At 33.7% G+C, this 10,720-nt stretch overlaps 1 long non-coding RNA gene across 1 annotated transcript; it reads right to left on the bottom strand.

The window, feature by feature from the left end:
- Window positions 1–1,060: 1,060 nt before the first annotated feature.
- LOC129928301 (uncharacterized) lies at window positions 1,061–9,147 on the bottom strand. The gene is made up of 2 exons (XR_008779889.1): window positions 6,900–9,147; window positions 1,061–1,550 (listed from the first exon to the last, which is right to left on the bottom strand). It is a non-coding gene; the product is annotated as an uncharacterized LOC129928301 (long non-coding RNA).
- Window positions 9,148–10,720: the final 1,573 nt, after the last annotated feature.

Genomic DNA, 10,720 nt, shown 5'->3' with positions numbered 1-10,720 from the left:
TCGCCTTAAAAAAAACAAACTTTTCTCTTGTTTCCAGTCTCATGTTCTCCAGGCATGATAAGAAGTAACATTTCAGTTCATTAAATGCTTCAGTCTCACCTTTCACACTAAAACAGACTCAAATATTTCTGACTTGAACGTGTATGGACTTATTTAAAAATGTATATAAAAATAAATGCCCTTCTTCATTCGCAAAGCGACTGTGGATCATCGTACAGAAATAAGATGAATGCCTGGGCATTACCTGTGGTCAGAACGATAAAAAACAACAATCTAAAACTTGACGCTAAAAAAAAAATAAAATCTAACTATTCCCCGGAATCTTAAACTTGCATCTATCTAAAGTATTTTATTAGAAAATGTGTTTTTAAAAGCTAAGATGATCCTATCAATGTGTTTATATATCCATGTGTTTCTGTCTTATAAACATTTGTGTCACTTTTTTGTGATGTTTAGTTACAAAACAAACATTGATAACCTAAAGACACTATAACATTTACTCTCTATTTGCAATACATGAATTATTTCCCTTTTCAGTCTAATATACGTTTTGTTTATTTGGTCGACCTATGATCGACGAAAAAAAAAATCTTATTACCAAAGACAAAGTTTGATAGGCTCTCTAGTTATTACGTGCCTGTATGGCAGAGGTTCTCAACCTGTGGGTCGCGATCCCATTTTGGGTCGATTGACGATTTGCTGGGGGTCGCCTAAGACCATCGAAAATATGGAGTGTTATTGTCTATTCTTATATTGCTGTATGTGTGTGTGTGTGGGGGGGGGGGTCGCGTCAGAGTGGGGATTGTTAAAAGAGGTCGCCGACCATAAAAGGTTGAGAACCGCTGCTGAATGGGAAACGTTGGTATGCCACTTGCCAATCAAAACTTGTGTATGCATGCTAGTGTGATGTTGCTAGTTCAGGCTGTCTTGAAGTCAACCAATTACTCTGCAATCGTTTGGGTGTAATTGTTCGGGTGTATTACGTGTAGTTGACCAACAACACAAACAAGAACTGGCACATCGATTGTAACAGGTGAAGAGATGTAGTCAACGATGATGAACAAGTTAATATATATTTATTATGATAAAAGGCCACAGTAGAAGTCTCTGTCACTAAACACGTCGTTACCCTGGAATGTTCTAACGCTAACTGATTTTCCGGTCTCTAACCCAACATATCCCAAACGTCACTAGTCCCGTTCAATATGCGTCTACTATGGTGCGTCGCTAAATAACTAAAATAACTAACCTATATAAATAAGGTGTCTAACAGATTCCTCCCCCCCTTGAAAAAAAAATATGTCAATATTTTTCCACTACTGTCAAGTCTTACAAGGGCATTTTCAATTTAAGGGGAAGACCACAAACATAAAATCTTGACATCTTCATCTTGACATCTTCATCTTGACAGTTCCTCATATTCACGTCAATGTTCATAACAGTTCATAACATTCCAAAATCATCTTCATTAGTACACAGTTCATCATGGAGGAAAATGTGGCATCATATGGGCACGTCACACGTCACAAATGTTCTTCACTGGCAGTAATCTGATAAAATACAATATTTCAAAAAAACAATTATAAACTTTATTTACACATTCAATAAATTTTTTTTCTTACCACCCTTTTATACGCTTTTGTCCATTTTTCTTTTATACTCACCCTTTTCCATAGAACTAACTTTCGTCAATGATATATGAAATGATTCACATAAAAAAAAATATCCATACTTACTTTTAAATGCTTAACATCAAATTTACTTATCTCCCTTTTCCATAACATATAAATGGTGTCAATATATTAATATATATTACATACTCAATATAATCATAGTTTATTTACAAAATTGTTTCACTTCAATGTCATTCTAGACAATAGATCAGCTACAATATTCACAGATCCACTAATAGCTTTCACTTCAAATTTATATTCCTGTAGTGCTAAGAACCATCTATAAACACGACTGTTTTTCATGCTCTTTTGCTGTATATACTGAATAGGTTTATGATCAGTTAATAATATGAATTTCCTTCCTATTAAATAGCTCTCTAGCTTAGTAATTACCCATATTACAGCTAAGGCTTCTCTTTCAATGACACTATATTTTTTCTCTGCCTCTGACAATTTTCTGCTTACATATAATATAGGATGTAAGTTATCATAGTTCTGCATTAAACAACCACCAATAGCATTACCAGATGCATCAGTTGTGACATAAAATATTTTGTCTTTATCAGGTAGTCTTAATATTAGTTCATGACTAAAAACATCTTTAATTCTGTCAATAGCTTTCACACATTCCTCATTACAAACTACTTTTTGAGGTTTTCCTTTTTTAAGTAAGTCATTTAGTGGATTCACTATTTCTGCTAAGTTTTTTATAAACTTTCTGTAATAATTTACTATTCCCAATATACTTTTAATTTGTCTTTTTGTTGTAGGTATTTCAATATTAAGTACTTTCTTTATGTTATCTTCAATAGGGCTAATCATGTTGTTATTTATTTTATGTCCTAAGAAAATTATTTCCTCCAATCCTATTTCTACTTTTTCTGCTTGAATTGTAAGTCCACTTTCTTTTATTATTTTGAATACTTCTTTTACATCTACCAAATGTTCCTCCCAACTATTATTAAAAATACATATGTCATCTAAATAGCAAATAACATTTTCTTTGTTTCCAATTATCATGTTCATCATTCTATTAAATGTGGCAGGTGCATTTACTAATCCAAAACTCATATAATTCCATTGAAAAATACCATATGGTGTTACAAATGCTGTGTAAGGTTTTGCATTTTCTGTTAAAGGTATTTGCCAATAACCTTTAGTTAAATCCAATTTAGTAAAAAATTTTGCTCCATTTAATTTATGTAAAATATCCTCTATATTTGGCATTGGATATGGGTCAAATTCTGTGATGTTGTTAATTTTCCTATAATCAATACATAACCGTATATCTCCATTCTTCTTTTTGGCTATCACAATTGGTGAAGCATAAGGAGATGTTGATGGCTCAATTATACCTGATTCTAGTAAATTGTCTATTTCTTTCTTTACTTTGTCTTGTAAATGTAACGGTATTCTATATGGCTTAAGCTTGATAGGTTTTGTGTCTGTTACTTTAATGTCATGTTTAATAATATTTGTTTTTCCTGGTATGCTGGAAAAAATTTCTTTGTATTCCTGTATTATTTTAGTTATGTCTTTTGACTTTTCCTTAGTTAGATTATTAAGATTAATCTTTTGCCAAGTTTGATTCTCTTTTGTTTCTATTACAGGTATTTCCTTAATATCATTTTCATTGTGATTTTCATTTGTTATTATCATCAAGCATTCTTCTCTTTCTGAAAATTTATTTTCTATTTCCTCCTGAATGTTTTGTATTAACTCATCTTCTCTATCATGATACAGTTTCAAATTATTTATGTGATATGTTTTAATTTTCCCATTTATTTCAATTTGATAATTCACATCATTAATTTGTTTTATCACCTTAAATGGACCTTTCCATTGTTTACCAATTTTATTTTTCAGGTCATTTATCAATATTAATACATTGTTTCCTACTTCTAGTGTTTTCAATTGTCTTTTCTTATTTATATTCTCATGAGCACTTTGTTTGTACTTCTTATTGTTGTTATATGCTTGAGTCCATATTTCTTTCAATTCTGTTGTGATTGTTGTTTCACTGTCATTATTTAATTTATTCTCATTGTCTATTAGATTTTCTTTGAAAACATCTAATTCATCTCTAGGTTTTCTTCCATGTATTATTTCATATGGTGAAAATTGTGTTGCTTCATGGATGTTGTTTCTATGAGCAAATAGTACATAGTTAATGTAATGATCCCACTTGTTCTGATTATTCTGAATTATTTTTGTTAGTGATCTTTTTAATGAACCACCATATCGTTCACATAAACCGTTACTCTCCGGGTGGTAAACCGAAGAGTATATGTGTTGTATATTGTATTGTTTAGTCCATTTCTTAAATTGTTCTGACTTAAACTGAGATCCCTGATCACTCAATATAATTTTAGGTATACCATGTCTTGTAATTACTTTTTGAGTTATGGCATTAATGATATTTTCTGCACTTGTATTTGATAATGGGATTGCCTCTGGGTATCTACTAAACATGTCTATTACTGTTAGAATGTATTTGTTATTATTTTCAGTTTTAATTAAAGGACCTATTAAATCAATAGATACTTTCTGAAATGGTGCTGTAGGTTCATCCATTTCTTGAATAGGTGCTTTATTCATTAGACTTTTGTTAGATCTCTTTTGACATATGTCACATGAGTTTATGTATTTGTTGATTGTTGCTTTCATTTTGGGCCAAAATACTTGTTTTGACAAATTCCTATAACATTTCTTTACTCCCCTATGTGCTGCTAAATTATTATCATGTGTCATGATTAAAACATCTTTCCAATATTTCTGTGGTAAGACAAGTTGTTTTATTTTCTTATTATCATTACTTGTTTGTCTAAACAATATTTTATTCTCTATACAAAATTTCTCCATTGGATTATTATTGTTTTTATCTGATATTCTTGAATAAATTTTCCCAATAATATTATCATTCATTTGTTCTAATGCAAATGTGGGTGTTGTTTCTTTTTCACTTTGAGATATTTGTGTTTCAAGACTATTTTGTGTTTCCTTTTCTATCTCTCTTTCCTTAACATCTGTATTTTCTATTTGTATTACATTACTGGTTTCTTCTTCTTTATCATTACTTATTACATTTATTGTATTTTCCTGTTTCTCATCTTTTTTATCCATTGATCTTGTTATAATCATACTTGTTATATTTTGTGTTTCTATGTTTTCATGATTTTGTCTTATGGTTTTGTATTTGTTTTGCCAGTCTTCTAATTCTTTTCTTGAACATTCTTTAACTCCTTTTATGTTTCCTACTAACATATCATATCTCATTTCTGGTATTGCAATGCCATCACAATAACCAGTGAAAAATGGAGTTTCAATGTACACCCTTATAGCTTTAAATTCCCTTACAGTGCCATCTGCTAATTCTACTTTCTTAGTAAACCCTTTATACCAATGAGGTTTGACAAATTTAGTTTTTACTGCCAAAGTGTTACAACCTGAATCCCTGATTAATTCCACCGGAATTCTATCTACAAACCCTGGGTACACTGCAAAATTGTTCCTATTTCCTTCCATGAAATATACCCTATCTGTACCTTTATTTTTGTATTCCCTACTGTAACTCCTATTTCTATAATTTCCCCTGTCATTCCTATCTCTACTCCTATATCTACTGTTATTTTGTTCATTGTATCTATTTCTACTTCCAGACCTACTATTCCCTCTTCTACAGTTAGCTGCTATATGACCTTTTCCTTGACATTTAAAACAGGTTATTTCACTATATTTTCTATTTCCACTATTTGATCTGTTTCTATTTCTACTTCTATCAACATTTTCTTTGGTGTATCCTATTAAATCTACTTTGCTCTTATCCCTATCAGAAAATGGTTTATTTGGATAGGCATTTTTATATATTCTCATTATTTCTGTTATTTCATCTATAGTTTTTGGATTTCTTTCTCTAATAAAAGATTGTAATTGAGGATCACATTTATTTACAAAGTTGTCCACTAGAATAAAATTTTTTAATCCTTCATAAGAGTTATTCACTTTTTCTAATTTTACCCACTTATTGAAGAAATCCTTTTCCATATTAATGGTGGTTTGGGGTTCTATTCCTAATGATGGTATATTGTCAAAATATTTCTTTCTAAAAGTTGTAGCATTATGACCATATGCATTCAATAATTCTCTTTTTAAAACTTGATAGCTATCATCAATATGATGGTCATGATTTTGGCATATTGTTAGAGCTTGACCATGAACAAAGTCTATCAGTATTTCAGACCATTCTTCTTCAGGCATATTAAATGTAGACATTTTTGCCTCATATCTTTTCAGGAAATCACCAATGTCATCCTTCTGTTCATCAAAACTTTGTATTTTTCTCTTTAGCCATGTTTGTGAATTAGGGTTGTCTCTTTGAGTGATATAATTATTTGAGTTATTTGTGTTATTTCCTTGTTCAATTTGGGCTCTGGCTTGTGCTGCATCCAATCTCATCTTCTCCATTTTAGCTTCATGTTCTCGGTCCTCTTTTTGCTTCTCATATTCTTCCTTTCTGATCCTATCTTGTCTCTCTATCTCTTGTCTTTGACGTTCTTCTTGTCTTTCTATCTCTTGTCTTTGACGTTCTTCTTGTCTTTCTATCTCTTGTCTTTGACGTTCCGTTTCTTCCTTCACAACTTGCTGTACATAAGCTGCTAAGTCCTTTCCTTTTAACTCCATGGCCTTTCCATCCTGCATAGCTGTTTCCTTAACCTCCTTAAGGTCCACATATGATGATGTAGCCATTGTGTTTTATATTTTATATATATTTTTACTTGGCCTATATTAGTTATGGCTATACTTTAAACTTATTTTATATTTAAGTTTTTCCACACTTTTATACAAATTTTAAATGATATGTCTCTATCTATAGATTTAGTAAATGTATAAATCTAGTCTGAGTTATTATGGTTATATTCAAATCTGTATATTAGGTCCAGTATTACACACAAATTTAAATCTAGTATATTATAGTATGTATAATATTACCATTTAGATCTATAGTTATCAAGAGCACTATGACTTTTAGATCTAGTATGAATAACTATGATCAATTTCAAAATCTGGTATGACTGAAGTCACAGTGAAGTGTTTAGAGTAAATTCAAAGACTGTCTAGAGTCTAGATCTAGAGTAGATTATGGTTCTATTTCACCATGCGAAACAAATATGTGTATACAGTGTCAAATATATCTTCAACAAGATATATATATCTAGAATGTACTACCTTCATTCATCTTCAACTTAATAATATTTCAAAGTAGAGTCTAGATAATTAAATTGTACCAAAGAGATGTACAACAATTTGCAGATCTAAATTTAGCCAGACGATAGTGTTTGACTACATAGCCAGTTTCGGCATTATTCTCATGGCAAAATCATAATTGATTTTAACCGCTCAAACTAAAATTATTTTAGTCTGATTCACAATGAAAGAATCCTACCCGCACTTTCTATCATTAAGTGAAAAAAAATACAGATCTAATTAAATTAATAAAAATAAATAATTTAAAATAATATAAACAAATGAAATAATTAAAATGAGACTATCGCTATGGGTTGGGATATGACAATATGGCACACAATGATAACGTCACGAAGTAACCAGGCAACAACGGATATGACGTTTACACAAACAAAACAAATTACAATCCTAAACGTATAATATAGCTTTTCATCTAAATTACGTCTTCTACCCCGACGGGTTTTAAGGCGCACCACCTGATTTTACTCAGGCTAACGTACCAAATTTAGACAAAATCTATTTCTAAGGGCAATCTAAACATATACTAATAAGAAAAATGGCACTTAGCTTTTGATAAGAAAGATCCCTTTGTTCGGACTCCCGAATATGCTAGATCACAACAAATTCCACTGCCTCTCTTCCAGTTCTGACTCTGTTCTCCGGTGCTACCAGTATCCCACGTAATGCCACAGATGTCCTGATATGCCACAGCAAAATGTTCCAGTTTCTTTGACGACTGTTGATGACCGTATGTGTAGTTCCGACGACTTTGTATACACAGTTACTGACGAATAGGTTAACGGTTCTTCTAGCGATGACTTGACTTGTGTAGATGATTACTGACAAATAACAGTCTCTTGACGACAACTTGATCTGGACGACTGACGAATAACGAATTTCTTGACGATGACTTGATCTGGGCTGACGAATAACGACTTTCTTGACGATGACTTGATCTGGGCTGACGAATAACGGTTCTCTAAAATAGTTCACTGCTTCTGCTGCTATTCCGGTAGTACGACGAAGTTTGCTGTTGTACTCTGCTTCAATAGACCAAACTGTCCAATGTAGACTAGGTGAAACCAAGGTCACCTCCGACGACGTTCCGTTACACGATTAACGGTTTTCAACGAAATTAAGTGGATGTAGCTGTTTCCACAACTTCACTGCTAACAAGTCTAGGTATGGTCTAGACCGACGAATACTAGATATATCAATGTTCAGTACTGATAAAGATTACTTCACTAACCTTCCAAAGGTTAAACACAGTGACCGTTATAAACGTGGCAAGCAACCGGTTCAATGAGCAAACTGCTCCACAAGAATCTCTCCAAGGGTAAGACGACAGAGCGATTTCGATTTAGTTAGCTACCAAACTTGTAGTACTCACAATACTTCTGACAGCGGGCAAACTGTCCTTCTCGAAACTGACGAGGTAAAACTTGATACTCAATGTGGCTCCTATGACGAAGAAAAAATATGTCCAACAGGTTCACTAACGATCTCTCACCCGTTATGAACGAACGGTTTCTCTGGTTGTAGGTCGATTCAGCATATGAAGATCAGGCTTTGATAATATACTGGTTAAGTAGACCAGACGTTGCGATGATTACTGTCCTGACGAAGGTCACCCTGAGTTAACGGCTCGTTGAACGTGCGATCAAACAGGCGACGACTGCTTGTAGATCTAGAACAAAGTCACGCTGCGATGATGCTGTGTTCAGCCGTACTCCGATGAAATCTTATAACTTCGAGTGCACGACCCTCACCTGAGTAAACGTTCTGCTTCGATGTCCGGTTCGAGGTTCGTCGGGCTTCGAGGTTCGGTTAATCCGGGCTTCGGGCGTCGGGGGTCGCCACTGTGATGTTGCTAGTTCAGGCTGTCTTGAAGTCAACCAATTACTCTGCAATCGTTTGGGTGTAATTGTTCGGGTGTATTACGTGTAGTTGACCAACAACACAAACAAGAACTGGCACATCGATTGTAACAGGTGAAGAGATGTAGTCAACGATGATGAACAAGTTAATATATATTTATTATGATAAAAGGCCACAGTAGAAGTCTCTGTCACTAAACACGTCGTTACCCTGGAATGTTCTAACGCTAACTGATTTTCCGGTCTCTAACCCAACATATCCCAAACGTCACTAGTCCCGTTCAATATGCGTCTACTATGGTGCGTCGCTAAATAACTAAAATAACTAACCTATATAAATAAGGTGTCTAACACTAGTTACACATACGCTATGGTAGCCTCGGTCTTTACGTTGTTTAAATACTTTAGCATTCATCTATAGGTACTAAGTTTGAGGACAATAAGTATGCAATTAAAACATTATAGATTTTCGCGGGTAATTGTTTATTTACTGCTTATATGAGCATCTTTTACTTTTATTTTGCGAAATCTGCGAATTTTGTTTTTAAATAGATTTTATTGCAGCTTTATCTGTATCCAACACTTTTTCCTACTCTTATATATCAGTATCCAGCACTATCTCATACTCTTATATATCAGTATCCAGCACTATATCATACTCTTATATATCAGTATCCAGCACTATCTCATACTTTAGTGAACAAATGACAAAAAAAAAGTCTTGCTGGTTTGAAAAATTTCATTTTAAACATTCTGGGTATTAGGGTCAGGGTTTGATTGATAAGTTTCAACTAGAAGATCACCTTGCTTCCCCTGCCCCTTTTGTTAAAGAATCTTACATCTTTAGAGCCCACTGACCCCGCCTTGGTACCCTCATGGTTTAGGTATGCGGATGGTAACAGTCTCATTTGATTTCCAAATCAGGAACTCTTCTTTTTCGTCCACCTCCCCCACTCCCCCTTCTTCAGAGAAGTCAAGCAGGAAGTTCGCCTAGAGTTACCCTTCTTACGAGGAACCGGAAAAGCCTTCGTGCTGCGACTCTTTGGGAAAAGAAACAGAAAAAAAATCTTCTTTTATAGTCTCCGCTTTCAACTCTTCTCCAAGTCTGGACTTAAGTTTTTTTGTGTTTTTTTAATTCAGAGTTTTCTGGTGTTACAATGTCCGAGAATGGTATTATGATGACATGGGGGGAGGGACTGACGATTGATGATAACATCAAAGCTGTGTAGTTCTGACCTGTAGCACCTACAGAAGTGACTTTTTAGAGTCAATTTGTTTTCACATTACAGACCTATTTTCCCATCAATAACCTACTTTCAAATTTCAGACCAATTTCGACATTAAGACCTATTCTCACATTCAAATCCTACTTTAATATATACAAGCTACTTCCATATATAAGTCCTACTCTCACATGTATGGCCTACTCTCACATGTATGGCCTGCTCTCACATGTATGGCCTACTCTCACATTTAAGATCTACTCTCACATTTGAGACCTACTCTCACATTTAAGATCTACTCTCACATTTAAGACCTACTCTCACATTTAAGACATACTCTCACATTTAAGACATACTCTCACATTTAAGACATACTTTCGCACTCAAGTTTTTATTTTCAATATGTCATTGAACAGTCTTTGTTCTTTCATGCCATTGAATTTAATTTGCCCCAAACGACGGTCTTCTTTGAGAGTTTGACTGTCTCTTAGACTGAGTGAACAAATACAAAGGCATACCATGTGAAGGTCACCCACTTGACCCGCAACTCTACGTGACGTTCCAAAGACTATCAGATATCTACAAACATGGATAGAAAGATACATGGATGAACAAAGGAGATCTTGATTTTTTTCTCCTTTTTTAGCGGCCCCCAAAAGGGAAAAAGACGCTATTAGTTTTGTGCGAAATGTCCGTCCGTCTG

Source organism: Biomphalaria glabrata, chromosome 9, assembly GCF_947242115.1.
Source record: "Biomphalaria glabrata chromosome 9, xgBioGlab47.1, whole genome shotgun sequence".
NCBI lineage: Eukaryota > Metazoa > Mollusca > Gastropoda > Planorbidae > Biomphalaria > Biomphalaria glabrata.
This window is presented reverse-complemented; position numbering and strand designations above follow the sequence as displayed.